This window comes from Lissotriton helveticus, chromosome 10 (genome assembly GCF_964261635.1).
Source record: "Lissotriton helveticus chromosome 10, aLisHel1.1, whole genome shotgun sequence".
NCBI lineage: Eukaryota > Metazoa > Chordata > Amphibia > Caudata > Salamandridae > Lissotriton > Lissotriton helveticus.
In genome coordinates, this window is record NC_136071.1 from 786,945,557 (window position 1) to 786,961,563 (window position 16,007).

Consider the following 16,007-nt stretch of genomic DNA (forward strand, 5'->3'; position numbering starts at 1 on the left):
ACGCTCGCTCGCAGTCACGTTCAGAACGGGCTGTGATCAGTAGATCATCGACATACTGGAGCAGGGCAGTGTCAGTTGGCATGTGAATGTTGTCTAGTTGTCTCTTGAGTGCTTGACTGTAAATACTAGGACTTTCTGTGAAACCTTGAGGAGCTCGTGTAAACATATAGCTCCTTCCATTTAAACAGAATCCGAAAAGAAACTGGCTGTCTGGATGAATGGGAACACTGAAAAATGCGTTCTTGAGATCTATGACAGTGAAAAATGTGGCTTCGGAATCAATGGCTGTCAATAGGGAAGAGATATCTGGGACAACTGGGTACTGGGGAATAATACATTTATTAAGTTCTCGTAGGTCAATCACTAATCGATATACTGGGGGTGCATTTGGATCAGTACGTTTCATGACTGGAATGATCGGAGAATTGCATACATTGGAGTCAGTTTCTACAACTACTCCTTGAGCGATGAGCTCGTCAATAATTTTGGATAAGGCTGCTACAGCCTCAGGTGGCAATCTGTACTGTCTGATTCGTGGTAACACTACACCTGGCTTGAGAGTCACACGATGGGGTGTGATTTGCATGTAACCTACATCAGTTGGACCTTGCGCCCATAAATGCTGCGGAACATTGGACAATCTGGGATCAAAATCTCGTAATACATAGTGACCCTTAAAGTCACGCAGGAACAGACGTATTCCCTCTGGGGAACAGCATATAACTGCACCTAATTCTTTCAGTGTTTTAATGCCTAACAGATTTTCTGGACATGACTTAGTAAGTAACAGATCAGTAGTACGGGACAATGGACCTACTTCTAGAGTAACTGGCTTTGATATTTCATTTACGATAGGTTTTCCTGAAAATCCAAGGGAAACATTTCTTGAGCCTGAGAGCGGAGCCCCTGGAACTTCGGCATGGCTAATTGTGGTCCTACTTGCCCCTGTATCAATCAGAAACTTTCGGTCTTTCCCTAATACTTGACTGTGAACATAGGGACCTTCTTGATCTACAGGTATCTCGATGAGAGGCAAGCCTACCTCCTTCTCTAGGCTGTTTCATGAATACTGCTGGTACTCTGGATACTCGGACTGTGCATACTGGTACATCTGCTGTGTAACATGCTGTGTTGCAGCGATGGGCTGCGGTGCTGTAACTGTCTGTGGTGCATTCTGTGGCTGAGGAATCTGTGAAACTTGTTCTTGTCTAGGCGGACGTGGTCTTTCTTTAGTCTTACCAGTAACTATGTTGTGTTTCAGAACTGCACACTCGTTTATAAAATGACCTGGCTGTTTACAATAATTGCAGTTCCCTTTAACGGGAGCTGCAGGATGACTGGCTTGATTCGGACCCCTCTTCTGGCTGTCTTGAGGAACAGATTGTGCAACTAGTACTTTCATTTTCGTGTCTTTCATACGTTTTCTCTCGTGTTCTTGCTCTTCTCTGATTCTATTCTGGTGGTATTGGAGCATCTGTAACATCTGGGACGGGGTATTAGCTTGCCAGGTACTTTCGACTTTCAAAACTCGATTTTTAATTGGTGGACTTGAATTCTCGACTAATTTAGTAACAAAAAGATGAGGGTATGACTCACTACTTGTCTTGAGGCCACTGTTGATGCTAAAACATTTCTCAAATCTAGAATAAAAATCACTAATGTCTTCGTCTTGTTTCTGTTTACAGGCTGAGATTGCATCCCAGTCTTCCTTTTTCGTTGTTAACAATCTGGGTAAAACTTGAATCAATAATTCAGGTAATTCTTTACATTTCGCTCCAAGACCGGTACCTGGTACTCGTGCCTTATCTTCAGCTTCTAGAACTGCCCAATCGATCTTTTTCTCTCCCACCTCCCATTCTTTTTCCTTGAGCTTTTCATACACCCCTGCGGGCAGCAGAACCTTTAACATTTTAATTATATCTGGATACGTGTATTCTCCCATACGGAGCATGTCTTTTAATTCTCGATGGAACCCTGCTGGATCTTTATCATGACAGGGGATTAATTTTTTCATCTCTAAGAGTTCCATCTTTGTAATTGGAGTGTAAACAAACACTCGTTCTAGTTCGCCACCCGTTCCTCTAACTGGGTGGACTTCTCGTAACGGATTCTGTCTCTCCATGTAAAATGGTTTACTTTCTGGGGGTGAGACATGAACAAAATGCGGGTTCAAAAACGTTCTATATTTGTGACGCTGTTCTAGAATGACACTAATTAAATCGGTACCTAGACCTTTCCATCTATACTGGAGTAACTCGTTCAGGATATCATGTAACGGGCCTGGATCAGAGTGCTGACCCTCATACAACGTAATGAGGTGCTGAATCATATACATACCCGCCAGTCGTTGCTCGGCTGGGGGCATTTTCAGAAACATTTGTGCCACTATTTCGTCTGGAAAAGTGGTAGAATCAGTAATCCATCGGACTGCTGATCGGACTAGTTCTTTTTCATACATAGTACTTAACTCACTGTAACCGATTCGTGATTTCAGAATGTGATCGGTAGCTTGAAACACTTGTTCTAGAGAACCTTGTTCTGGTGCTGGATGATGGAAAGTTGACTTGTGTTCTAGGCGTAAATGGTGATCTGGGAATCTAGATTTTCCTACATACGCTATTCTGGCGGAATTCTCGTCGTCTACCTCTTCAGTATCAGAGTTACTTTCTTTCTCGCTTACTTGTGCTGCTTTACGCTGCTCGTGTAACTTTATTATTTCTTTACGGATTTTCTTGTACATACTCTCCATAGCACCGACGGTCTTGTGCTTACCCTCGGCTATATTATCACTCCACCTTGTCAGGGTTCTCATTTCGGCTTGATCTTTGGACGGGTAATCTTGTTCTCTTATTAAACAATTAATCAAAAACTTTAGTATCATGAGCTGGATCTCGGCTTTCCTTTGAGACATGACTTCGCCAATGCTTTCTGGATCATCCCCTGTACGGATGAAACGATATATTCTGTCTAGATCTTCTTTCATATTCGGTAGGGTGACTAGATACTCGGCCACCTTTCTTACGCGGAATGAATATAAAACCATATTATCCTCGCCTGGAACTGGATCATAGCCGCATTCATTAAGGGCTTTTCTTATTTCTGCTACAGACTGATGTCTGGGCGTACGCTGTGACGCTTGTGCATGTAATTCGGCTGACGTTAAACGCTTATGTGGCGGCGGGGTCTGAGGAGGACCTCCTCCTGCGGCCCCTAAACTAGAATCGTCGACTGATCCTCTTCGTACTAGTGTGGCAGGAAATTGAAATGCGGGCTGAACTGGTATGGCGGGCTGGACCGGGGGGACCGTAACAGGTACTGCAAGGGGTACCCCGGTGTCTGGAGGAACGGGAAGTGCCTGATTTACAGGGACTGGCGGAGCGCGAACAGGATTTGCATATTCTGGGACTGTGTCGTCCAAATAGGACGAAATAAAAATATCAGCTGCGGTCGGTTTGTGACGTAACTTGGTCGGAACTAATGGTGGCGGAAAGTTACTGGATGCCTCCGGGGTCGCTTTTGGCAAGCCCTCGGCAAGAAGAGGATACATACCCCTAATAAGAGCATGCCTCTGTCTGTCTGACTGTTCGGCTTTAACTTGTTCACCTATCTCGATTAGTTCTTTTTCTTGTGCTCGTTCTAAGGATTCTCTACTTAATTCTGACTTTCTGATTTCTTTTTCGGTTCTTTTATGAGCTTCTTTGCGCCATAACTCGATGGCATCTTTCTGTGACTGTCTGGCTTTCTTTTTCCATAATGCTTCTTCTACTCTCATGATGCACTCGGCATCCCATGTACCCGATACGGGCCATCTATACTTTTCTTCTAACTGTTTGGTATACTCTACCCATAAATCTAGATATAATATGGCGCTTATGCCATGCTTCTGATACATAAAATGACCTGGACTGTCCCTAGGCGGAACTGGAACTGCTGCTTCCAGCAGACCCTTTCTAGTTTTTAACTGACGTAACTTAGAAAACAAGGGCATGACTGGACTGTAATCTAGACACAATACAATACACAATGAACACGATACTTATTCCCCATTCATACCACGACATTAAAATACATGAAGAACATTTAAAATAACAGTTCGAACAGAATACTACCTGGAATACGGAACACAGAATACATGAATTTTCTCGAGAACAGAACTGACTGGAACAGAAACTAGATGCACTGCTGAAACAGTACGAAACTTACCGGTCTCATAAAGAGACACGTCAGGACCCGCATCCACCAAAGTGGACACTTCGTTTGTGGGTCTGTGTACCACCAACCCACGGACCAGAGTCAATTAAATTGACCCTGTCTAGATACTACCCCAGTAATGGTACTCACCGGGCAGTAAGAACGGAAGGCCTCAGACTGGACGGGACTGCTTGGACGCCGGACGGACGAACTTCGGACTTCTGTTACGGGTGGACCTCCGGATACCTCGGACCTTGGACTCTCGGCTTGGGCTCTGGTCGGGACTCGCCGCGTTCCTCCACCGTCTCGTCTGGATGCTGGACCGCCTCCTCCGTCTCCTCCGTGGGCCTGAGGGATACTTGAAGCAGAAATATCTGCCGGTGCGCAGAAGAGTTCCGTCACGACTGCAGAGGGTCAGGGGGTCGGCGTGGCTTCACCGACGCGTGGGGAAAGGGCAAGTCCCTGTTCGGGCGCCATTATGTGGTAAATAAATAAATAATACCTCTCTTTTTGAATGTATAAATGAGTAACAGATAGCTCAATAAATAAGAGTCAAGATTCGAGGTAGTAGGAGTTTTGCAGGTTTAATACAGCATAAGGACAGGAACAGGACAACCTGCACAGGAATAGGATGGCAGGGCCCGACAGCGCTGCCGGGGTCAGGATCGGGACAAGGGATCACTTTTTAATAACAGTACATGGGCATATATACATATCGCAAACACATAGCATTACATTGCAATGGGCGTAGCAGTGGGTGGAGCAATAGGCGTGACGCGTAGCAGTCGCGAAAGATAAGGGTGAAAAGAGGTGTAACAGGGCGTATACACAGACATGTGATGCAAACGTAACAGAATATGTCATGAATGGGGCGGAAACCGTGGAGGGGGCTACCTGAGGAGCCGGGACCTCTAACCTGATGGTGCGCGCAAACTGGCGATGACGTGTTACTAGGAGAAGCTGGGGGCTATGAACTCTGTGCTAGGAGCAGAGACTGAAGTCTGGAGAGTCAGGGCGACATGTACCTAAACCCTATCTAGTATCTGATGTTTAGAGAACATGTTGATATAAACTAGAAGTCAGGAGGGGAAAAGCTAACAGACTCTAAGACTGGAGCATGCATTATTCTACATGTAGTGCGTGATGAAGAATATTAAATGACCATTAATACAGTATTTCTCTAACATGGGGCCGTAAAGGCTAGACAATGACGGAAACTATTGATGCAGTTCAGTAGCTTTAGGAATGCAGAGGAGGAGGACTGAACTGATAACTGGAATCATAACATACTCTTGGCAGACTCAGAGGCAGAGCCAGGGTGAGCCGGGCACTGTGAGGCAGGAAGTAAGTGAAGGGTCGAGGATACAGGTGGGGGCTGTATCGCTCCTCCGCGAGGCTTCAGGAGACAGGAGACAGGAGCTGAATCTGGTGTCCAGGCCCTTTTGAGGCCTAGAAACGGGGACTTTACAATGGAATAACGTGCACACTGAGAAACGTGGCAACGTAGCTTTACATAGGCCTGATATTCGTAGTATTCACGAGAACTGGAAACTGGCATACTAGAGGTGGACACAACTGTAATTGCGTCTTTAATCAAACATGGGGAATACATATGCATATTAATCATGCACAGATAACATATGATGGAGGATGCGTAGGGACACAGAACATGGCAAAATTTACTTTTCCACATTTTCCTTACAGGGGATGGACTATACAGTGGAACAAAGACCTGGGAGTAACCATGCCAATGCAGATGGGCTATCCATATATTTCCACTTAGAACATGAAGACTCAACTGGTCACGGTTAGTTTAATGTCCATACGTGGGGGGGGTGGTTGTGTAGGAGAGTAGGATCTGCTTCTTATAGTTAACCCCAATTTTAGCTGATGTTGCACTGATTTCTACTTAGACTGACAGGGATCCTGCTATCCAGGACCCCAGTCAAGCAGCTTTCTCCTCTAAATTGATTGCATGTACTTTAGGTACACACCAGATTGGATTCTGGGGTACCCTTATCAGTTCCTAGTATATGCTATACTATGTACCCAGGGCATAGGTACAGCAGAGGCCTCCCAGGGGCTGCACATGAATTATGCCACCCCTGGGAGACTATTCAAAATGATACCACAGGTCTGCCACTGCAGCCTGTGTAAGGTAGTGTATACACCCCTTACTTAGATATAGGTCCACTATATCTATTCTATATCAATGCACATATAAACCTATCAGTCACCCCTACGGCAGGCCTTCTTAATCCTGAAGGCAGGGTGCTAGGTTTTATGTGAGAGGGTGCACATGCATGAGCAGAGCCCCTCTGCAGTCTTCGGAACCTATTCTCTGGGGTTGTTTGTGATGCAGCCAACCATATATATTTAAGTGCATTATAACCTCGCTGTAAATGCTAACTTTAAAACGGCTGCATAGAATCATGTTCTGTTTTGTGTGAAACACCTTGGAATCATACCTCTCCGCCAGTAACTGGCAGGGGAGGTATGATTCCTCTCTCCTAAAGAGACATATGTGACATACCTGAACACCCGGTACCAGCATCTCGACCTGGGCATCATAAAATGGATACTGCCAGCCACAGACATGAGTCTGCCCTCCTGCTGCTGATTGAAGCTTGAGCAGGGGAAGGCTTGGCAATAGGCTTTCTGTCACAGTGAGGTGTGACCACCTCCCAGACAGGCCTTAGTGTATTGGGTCTGGGTGGGTGCACTCTGAGAGCGCTTTCAAGTCTGCCCTGGGGGCGCATTTGATGTGCCTGTGCATAGTCCAGCTCAAACGGGTTGCAGGAGCCATTTGCTCCTGCTCTGGTGCAAAACAGGACAAAGGACATGGGTGTAGCCACTCCTCTGTCCTGACCCTCTCAAAGGTGGGTCTCCAGAGTCTGTCCCACCCCTTCCTTGGGTATAAAGTAGGAACCCCTGACTACAGGACTTTACATTTTACCTGACTAAACTCTGCTACAGAAACAAAGTATTTTGACGATCTGCACGACAATGGATGACTGAAGAGTCTCCCTTGGACTAAAGGAGTTTGCATCGCCCGAGCTTCTGAGGACTCCGAAGATTTCTGCAACACAGGAGGTGGGTTCCCGAGGTCTCAGAGGTTGATCTCGTTCTCAGCAATTCTGAGGCCCATATCCCTCGTGGGGACCGTGCACCCCGAACCCCTGTTCATTGTGTACTTTTGCAGCAGCATATGCTTTTCGGTGATTCCTGAGGCTGTGCTTTGGGCTACTTGTAGTCCTGACCCGAGCAGTAATTCCACCAAAGATTTCCGGCCTACACTCTACGAGTGTTCCGTGGGCTGGTATTTTGTGATTCAGCTCGAGGTCCCTTCGCAATCCATGATCCGTTGGCTTGTAGGTCCCTGTGAAGGTAACTTTGACTTTCCGTGGGCTTTTCTGATTGCTGAAGACATGCCCTGACTCTATTAAATAATTCTTTATTTTGGTTTAACAAACTATAAAAGAGGCAACTATACAAATCATGAGTGTATCATTTTGGGTTGAGAGGGCATTTCAGAAAACAAATGTACAAGTGGGAATAAAAACGCTCAAGTTGACATGATAAAGTGACTTTGGCATCAAATGAGTCAAACAATTCCACACAACACATGACTTTGGTCTCTCTAACATGATTATGGAAATAAAGTGTAAGTAAAGTTCAAGTGCACCATTGAGATTTGTACAAATCAGTTTCCAGTTGATAGCCCGCACATTAAGCAGAAAAAGAAGGGAGGAATTGCCCTTATATTAAGAACAAAGCTCTGGCACTAGTCACAAAACAGAATAAAATACATAAAATACAGCCATAAAAACAATTATTAAGAGTTATAAAAGTAGCAGTATTAACTAGTCAGTACAATCTAGATTGATCAGCACAATCTATTTTAGCTGTTCATACCAATCAGCCCTTGTAGCTGTGCCCTCCTAATTGCCCAAAAATGGCCCAGGAATTTCGCAGTGGAACGAACGAAAAGGCGTCTAGCATCTGATTTTACTATCCATAGGGCAGCTTTAGAGCTTCAATCAATCAATCAATCAGGTCATTTGTAGAGCGCACTACTCACCCATAGGGTCTCAAGGCGCTGGGAGGGGGGGGGGGGTGCCGCTACTGCTCGAACAGCTTCGAGTCCCTAATTGCCTGCACACAGGAGCTAGCCATTTGCTTCTTGGCTTAGAGTATGCTTTACAGGCAAAACGTACGTACCCGATAGATTCATGTGGACATGGGCAAGAAGAACAGCCCTTGGGTTGAAGTTTGTTGTTCGGCCAGGACTTGGTAAAGGAATTAATAGGTAGGCTGCAATGTCTAAACTGTTTATACAGCTTCCTATCGGCTGGCAGCTTAATGATGTCAAAGTAGCTTTCTAGATGGCAGATTGATTTCAGATTGGTGAAAGCATCTGTTAGGCTGCCAAGTTAACGTTTCTGATGGTTGTTGTCTTCGACCCAAGCCCAATACAGATGCTTTACTTGACTTCTTGTATATGAAGGTGGATGGCCGATAAGCTGGGTTGGTAAGCCAATACTAGACCGAAGAGCATTTACTTGTCTAATCCAGCCGATTTTATTAGCGGTGTCCAAGTGGGAAATCTAGCAGAAAGCAGCTACATAGTGTGCCAGGTCACGAGTAGAGGTCAATCTATGCCAAAACAACAGTGGGCGGAGCCTCGTTAGTTCGTTGATGGACTTAACACCCAAATCAAGCTTAGGAGGGAGGAGGGGTGTGCTTGGAGGGAGGGATATCAGGCTCCTGAGAAACTTGTTTTCCACAGCTACAAGCTCATTGGTGGGTGCTATGGCCCACAGCTCTGCTCCATAAAGGGCACTAGTCATGGCCTTACAGTTGTACAGTTTAAGGGCAGGGGCTACGGGCTTGGTCTATGACAAACAATGCTCCCTCTTCAAAGCCCAATTAAACTGGATAAATTTCAAGGAAACCAAGTGTCTCTTCCAAGCCATTCCCTCTGATAATTTAATACCCAAGTAATCGAAGGAGCTAACCCTTTCAAGTGGAACATTGTCCAGAAGAATGTTTCTCTTGAAAGATTTGTGCATGTTAAACATCATTAGCTTGGTTTTAGTGGTGTTTATGATCAAGCCCCTCTCATCGCAAAATACCATGAAATAGATTTAAAAGCCTTTGGAGACCCCTGGGAGTTTTGGAAATTAGTAGGGTATTGAATGCAAATAACTTTGTAGCAATTTTTTAGGTTCGCTAAAGATGGTACATCGGCAGGTTGGGAGCACAAAATGTCTGCTACCTGGTTGACGTACAGGGAGAAAAGGGTTGGGCCAATGCACATCCCTGGCGGACCCCCCTTTGGATCGTGATTGGCTCAGTAAGTTATCCCTGGGTTCCCCACCTCACCCGGGCATAGTTGCCATCTTGCAGCCTAACTAATATTTTCAGGATCTCTAAAGGCATTCCCATATCCCTAAGTACCCGCCATAGTACGTCCCTGGGCACAAGGTCGAATGCGTTTTTTAAATCAATGAAGGCGAGGTATAGGCTTCCCTGGCCCAGGACAACAACCTTCCAATATATCATGACTAAACAAATTACTTGATCCATTGTGCCGGTCTTCCTCCGGAATCCTGCTTGGAGTGAAGAGAGGATGTCGTTCTCATCCATCCAGTCCTGGATTTTGGCCAGGACGGAGTGGCAGAAGACCTTTTGGACACAATCGATCAAGCTGATCGGGCGATAGTTGGGGCATCGTCCTGTCCCCTTTTTTAAAGATTGGTACTACTTACGCCCCTTTCCACGAATCGGGAATCCTTCCCCCACCAGATATATATCGTTGGCCAACATTGCAAAATAAGTAGCCCACTTTTCACTATCTCCTCGAAAAAGGTCACTTGTGATACCATCCGGGCCGGGGGCCTTCGCAGGTACAACATTCCAGAGAGGGCAACATTTCCTCTCTAGAAAATTGAAAGGGTATGCACTGGGTAGCCTATCTCCTGCAACAACTGGTTTAAATGTTAAGTTCCAATGAGAGAATAGAGGTCACTAAAATGTTTGTGCCATTCTACAGCTGGAATATTGTTGGCCAAGGGGGCGATCATTCGAAGTTGCCCTTGGTCAAGAGGGCCCAAACCTTCCTACTATCTGGGTGACGGGTGGCCTCCCCAAGATCTTCCCACCTCCTTTCTTTCCATTCTCTCATCGCTTTGACCTGTGCTTGTTTGTATTCCTTCCTGGCTTCGTGAATACTTAGTGTCGCTATTTCTAATAACTATGGACAATCTCCCTCTTGCTACTCTACATTCCTTATTGAGCCATAAATTAGTGCCTAATGATCTACCTTGCTTTGGTCCGATCTTATGGCCACGGGCAAGAAGGAAACTGGTCAGGTGGTCAAAAAAGTCTTCATGTGAGCTGTTACAAGCAAATATTTTGGAAGGGTCGTCGGACTCAGCACCCAAGGTCTCTAGGTGCTTTTCTAGGGCATTTGTAATCGATCTAACCTTAGTTTCATCTGCCATAACAGCAGGCCATTTGAGCCGACGTTTGTTATTGGAAGGAATTACCACCTTAGTACTTAACGGAATCAATCCGGCCTTCACCCTCTTGCCCCATGGGTGTTGGACAGTCAAACTAAGGGAATTATGGTCACTGTCACGGGACGGGATGATAACCATGTCCTGTACCAAAGGACATAATGCAAGGTCTACTAGGAGATAATCAATCCTACTCGCCCCCTGTGGTCCGCTAAATGTCATCCCTCCTCCTTTGTCGGAACTCGTGCTCCCATTTGCTGCTCTTAGCATATGTTCTAAAGTAATGGCATTCAGCTGTAGTGCTGATTACGACCATTTTTTTTACAGGGGTAATCTCCAAAGGTAGCACCAGCCATGCTTTTTCCTCCTCACTCACATCATGGAACTCTAAACAGTCTAATGAGTCACATTAAAATCGCCACCAACTATTAGGGAGTGACCATCCTGTCAAACTTCCAATAATTGGTCCAGGACATGCAAGGTTGGGGGGGTACCTCCTCTGGTACTTCTGGCATATACGTTGAGGACGTCAATAGACTTGCCCTTGTCATTGTTTAGCCTTACACCTAAAATGTCAGGGCTATTAGTATCCAATTCTTTAGCACCGCAATTAAGTGAAATGTTGATTAAAATAAGCAACCCACCTGACGACCGGCCATGTTTAGATGGAATGGCCGTTCTGTGAAAAGTAATAAACCCAGGTATAAATGTGGGGGTCAAACTCCATGTTTCCTGAAGTAAGCAAATCTCATCGTGATGGATAAGTTCAACCCAGAGCGGTTGGTCGATTTTCCCCCTTATGCCCGCCACATTCCACATTATCTTCAACATCCTACCAGAAGGTATTGGAAAGTAAATCGGGGATGACCGTGAGGTATGCAGGGTATTTATCGTTGTTGAAGAGTAGCCAGGTGTATCTGGAATAGGTAAGGCCACTTTTGGCGGGTTCGTAGCGTCTTAGGTCTGCTGCAGTTGCTCATAACACGTTAGCTATCGATCTATTTAACCATTTGTCCGTTGCTTTAGGGGTAGGCACTTCTAACCCCTTTGTTGCACACCTCTCTGAAGAAGATACATGTGAACAATTAAGTATGCACTTTGATCCAGCATCTCCATATATTACTGGTTTCCATTCAGAATACACTACATTAAACTGAACTATTTACACCGAAGCGGCATTTCTGTTATGTACATAAATGCTATGTGCCTGGCGGTAATACAATGTCAGGTTTATTATTGCTACAGTTGCTGTAGTAGCATTGATCCTTAAACGGTTGAATACGTTATTTCATTATTCATTTTGAGTTAGGCGTTTGTACTCATCATGAACACCTTCCTGAAGGGTTATGATAATTGAGGAGATATCTTTGAATAGTGATCAAGTATTATCAGCAATCCTTAGTCCAAGCTTAGACCATATATAGCGTATCATTGATCACAGTATATAATGATTACATCTTTATATATATTTGGAGCTAGTGTTTAGGTCAATTTTGAAGTACTTTTTAAAGTGAGGAGTCCCTGGCACACTCGTTGGGAGGAGGAGTCTCAATTATGTTGTTATCTATTTGCTTATACCAAGTATCAAGGTTTTTAGCTTCTTTAAGCGAGTGGAAAACTGAGGGAATGATACTGACTTAGTCCTCTGCCACTTTTTAACCACACACAGAGCGAGGCCTAATCACCTGAGCAGTTGCCAGGAAAGGTGAGGATTACTCCCATGAAATAATGGGTGAGTTAACCAAAATTTAATTGCTATTTGAAAAGATTTAAGTATATCCTTGTTTGATTACTTACACATCATTAAAATAATGGTTGTATACGGCAAATACCTGTGAATCTGTAGTTTTGAACTGTTATCAGTTTTCCTTTAGTGTATTTTTTTAGGAAAGAAAATAAGATTTTTATGAATATTCGTCTTACACAATGAAACCTTGAAGTATGGTAGATGTATCACTATTATTCATTTATTTTTCACTACACAGTTTTTTCGTCGTTTTTGTAGTAGTGTAGTCTCCGGTCCTGAAGAAAGCCAGAGGTTTATTGTTACCTATAATGGGTGAAACATGTAGACTTGTTTAACCAACTGGCGATAGTTATTTTGACAAACTATCCACACTCTGTTTTTAGTATTGACACTGTGATAAGCCTATAATAAAGTTTGTCTTTGTTATCATGATAGCCAATTTTAAATTACACTTTTGATTTTCTTTATATCTAGTATCACTGCAAAAATTGTTTTTCAGCACCACAGATCTTACAATCATGGCTTGATCCATCACTGGTGGTTTGATTTAGGACAGCGACCAACTATACAAGGTGAGCTGTGCTATCAAGTACCGGTTTTCTCAAATCCCAGATGATGAAGTTCTGCCATTGGTGGGCTGATGGGATTCCTTTCCAGTTTAGCACAGGTTTAGATGCTACAGATTCTGATTTTGCCGTTTATGACCTTTTTTCCAGACCAGTAGTATCCTTTTTTGTTATGGTATCTGGAATATTGGCCTGTGCACGATCACTTAATGCAAAGACTGGAGCAATATCTAAGACTGGTTGTGCATTGCAGAGCATGCTCTCTAGCTCTGAAAATGAATCCTCTCGGTGCATATAGGCTGTAAAAGGAATGTACTTATGAATTATACTAGGAGTACAATTAGGATCCTTTATCACAGGTGCAAGAAGTCAATCATTCTGAGAGAGTGATGAAATGGGTGAACGCCCAAGAAGCTGGAGTAAGTTATTGAAGTGCTCCAGTGCATAAGGGATGTTTAATTTTAGCCTGATCTTTGTAGGGGTTGGGGGACTGTGATCTCAATTCCATGTCGACAAGATTCTGGACCAGGAGGTCATTCACTAAAATAGGTTCTAGGACATCAGTTGGACTATTTTTAAGGGTATATCTTTTTGCCCGTACAATATCATCCCTTATTATGGATCTGCAACCCCTAGTATACCTCAACCAGTGTATGGCTTTGTTTTTAAGGGTTTCTGCTTTCTTGTGTTTGAAACTATCGTTATCCACTTTGGGAATGTTGGTCATGTATATTGGTTTCGACTGGGGTATGGAGTGTGTAGGATGAGCTAGTTGAGGAGGTTGAAAAGATGGAAATGGCCTGCTCAGTCCTCTACATGATCTCTGCGACATCTGCTTGGGCCATGGGCCATGCCAAGCTAGATCCAAAGGTATGCCCCTGTATTTCTCACCCATGTCCTTCTAAGACCTATCGTGGACAATTGATGGAGTAACTCGTGCCTTCCCACTAGAAGCAAGTGGGCCGAGCTCAAGGGTAGAATTCCTAGTTGGAGCATTCTGGTCAGTTCTCTCCATAGCTTGGAGAGTCCCCAGAACCTTGCTGGTCCTCACCGAAGCATCTTTCCTCTGCCCGCGTGGGTTGCAGTTGCCAAGGCTTGTTGGTGTTCAATCCATACACTGTCCCCCGAGCACTCGACATCCTTCGTGGGAAAGCTCACCTCCAGAGTTTGGTTGTCGTCGACGTCTCCTGGTCCCTGTGGCTGCAGAGTCAAGCATCACCTCTTCTCACCTGAAGCACCCAACATCGATGGGTATTCGTCTGTCGTGACCCTGGTAAATGTGAAGTGATCCATACTCTGTCCCCTCTGCTTTCAGGTACTTCTCACCTCGGATTCAGGCTTGGATTCCACCAGACACTTCATCTTCCCAGCAGCAGCACTTTTTCGCATCATGTCATTGAAAACGACGAAGGTTCCCGACATCACTTGACCCCTATGCAGCCGGCTCCTTTGGGACAGGTAACACGGGTATCTCAGTACTTTCAAGGGTGCTGGCCTTAGAACCTTCAATGTTTGAAAGGGTTTATTTAAAGTCCTCTCCGAAGTGTCCTTAATCTTTAAAATTCCATCTGCGACTTTCCCATAGGATTGTACGGAGCTCGCGCCTGTGTTCTCACACTGCACCCGTCCTCCGTGGATCCACTGAGTCACTACTTTGGGTGGTTCCTTGAGGTCCCAACGATTCTACATGCTCTAGGCACTGTGTCTAGTCAAGTCGTGGTGTTATACCAGTTCCTTAGCACATGGTTCGGTCTTCCCCTGAAGCCCGCTGTGTATTGTGCCATATACTGTTCTAGTGATTTAATATTGTGTGCTTTGTTCTATAATCTCATTAAGAGGTTAGTAGAAAGTGTTTAGTAATAAATACATATATTTTATATATCCATTGTGTGGTTCTCCTTTTATTTGGTCATTCAGGAGGTTTTAATCTGGTAAAAGAAGCTGCTTTATATTCCTTCGAGACTTAGCCTGAAGGCTGCTCTCCATAGCTACCAGTAGGATAGCTTTCAATAAAGGTGGTCTTTAAACTAATCATCAATAAAGGTTGTTTGGACTGGTACAAGGTGCCCACTTTAATTAGTGGTCAGCATATACCAGGCCAACTTCTCGCATGGATTACCCATACCATGGGGAAGGATGTTGCATATTATCAAAGGAGTAATAATAACAAATCTTTATTTGGAAGCAAACACAACCATAAAAGATACAAGCATACATTAAAAGATAACATCATCATTAAAAACCCATCTAATTTCAAAAGAAGGATAAAAAAGTCACTCCTTGTCATAGCTAGTAAATACAGTAAGAAAAGTACAACATAGGGACAGAGGCCCATCAAAGTTTAATCAGGTCTATAAAGTTTGGAGTAGAATGTTGCACAGTCTGCAAGAAGATTCAGACTCTGCTGCCTGTTTTGTGTACCATTCTCGAGTTTAACACCCTGTTCCAAAAATAGGAACATGAGGATGGAAATCCCCAACACCAGATTTCAGATCTTGTGGACTAACAGGTTCAAAATCTAGCCCCTTGTGAACCAATGCTCAGTTTATCAGGGCATTGTGTTGATGGCTTCACTGAGGCACACTATTGTGTGATGCAGACCAGTTGGAGTTTGAGAATGATAGAAGATACCAAATATCAAGCACTTATCAAGACATTGTGGCAGTGGGATCTGTAGGGACCTCAAATAAATCTTACAGAGCCCTGCACATGGTACTATTGAACGTGTTTCCTTTGTATTACCATGGTGGAATTATTCAGTACAGCTGACTATATGAATAAAATGAAAAAACAGTTTCTCAATTATATTTGCACATGTTGCCTTGCAGGTTCATCGTGAAAGAGACACTTTATTTCATGGAGCATATTTTTACCTGTGATTTTACAGATAAAAAAACTCCTTTTTAAATCGGTTTTACAGACAGTGATTGTTTCCATAGTTGCAAAATGGAGAGCAGCAATTTAAATGAATTACTAGTAATA